Consider the following 1,525-nt stretch of genomic DNA (forward strand, 5'->3'; position numbering starts at 1 on the left):
GTGTGTGTGTGTGTGGAATGATGATGTGTTTGTTACTTGACAAGCCATCTGTGAACAGTTTGCAGATTTTTCCTCAGTACTGGATGCTCACACATGGTTAGCTGACACACAACATGTCCGTCAAGACTTGTTTTTTTATTTATATATCATTTAGAATGTATAAGGGAAGTGACTGGGGATAGTTGTCACACTTTTATTATTAATTCAGTTAATATTTCTGAGGGAAGGTTTATTTTTGAAAGCTAATTTCTGTATAGGCACATGCAGAAACATCTTGGTTAAAACAATATTTTATTCACATTATATGGAGTGAGTTGTCACAACTGACCGTTCACTTGTTTACGTGAAAACTATAGCATAAATAAAACCATTTTAAAGGCAGTTTTACACAGAAGTAAACCGTTTTATTTGTAATTCTCTCTCATTGCTCCCATACAGTCACAATCCTGAGAATGGTGTATCAAGCAACAACAGTGAAAGCCCCTCCCCCACCAATGTGCAACTGTTGTGGATGTGTGTGTATTCAAGCAGATGGCAGTCCATATTGGTCATTCTTATGACATTCTTAATCACAGAATCAATTATCATGTTTCCTGTGATAGGAGGAGTTCCCATCAGCCTCTCGGCAGCCTGGATCACCACTCAGGTACTGCATTATTCATGAAACCTAATGAATATTTAAACGCTGTTACTGGGCTAAAGACGGATATGTTTAATGTAGGTGAGGTAGGTGAGTAATGTATCATAACTGTCCTGCTGGTTTTTCAGGAGATGATCATTATATTTTAAGGTCACCTGCAAGCAAGTAGCAAATTATGGTTCATGCATGTGATATTACTAATGGTTATTGGCTACTTAAAAAAAACACACACACATACTCTTAAATATGTCCTTCATAAACTTTAAGTTTTAATAGTAGACAAGTCAACACAGGACAGAAAACAGGGTCAAATAAATTTCATTGGGTCATTAAAAGAATAACAAAATTCTGTCATCATCTACTAAACATCATGTCATTCCAAAATTGTAAAATGTTGTTCTTTCTACACAAAATGTGAAATTTGGTTAGAAATTTTGTAGACTGCATACAACGACACCTTTAAAGGAAAACTAAAGGTTTGAAGTTTGAATATGTGAAAACTTAAATGATATTTGAGAGTTATGAGAGATTTTCTCATTTTCTAACTATTTTCAAACAAAAAATAGGAAAAATCTACAGACATAATATTAATTTAAATGATAAAGAATTATGATAAAATAAAATCTTGTTAATAATAAAAATAATAATTAAGATTTTATTATTATTATTATTAATATTAATATAAGAAGATATTCTAAATCCATTGAAGTTTTGGAAGTCTTCCATCTTAACAATATTTGGATCGAGCTTTCAGCAAACGATCCAGTGTCAGTATGGACTGGTCTGAGGAACATCACCATGTACAAGACACCACCCCCACAGTTTGCGGAGAATCAACAACTGGCTGACGATCTGAATGTGTTTTACTGCAGATTTGAAAAGGAT

Source organism: Sinocyclocheilus anshuiensis, unplaced genomic scaffold (assembly GCF_001515605.1).
Source record: "Sinocyclocheilus anshuiensis isolate Anshui unplaced genomic scaffold, SAMN03320099.WGS_v1.1 scaffold2060, whole genome shotgun sequence".
In the NCBI taxonomy this organism is placed as follows: domain Eukaryota; kingdom Metazoa; phylum Chordata; class Actinopteri; order Cypriniformes; family Cyprinidae; genus Sinocyclocheilus; species Sinocyclocheilus anshuiensis.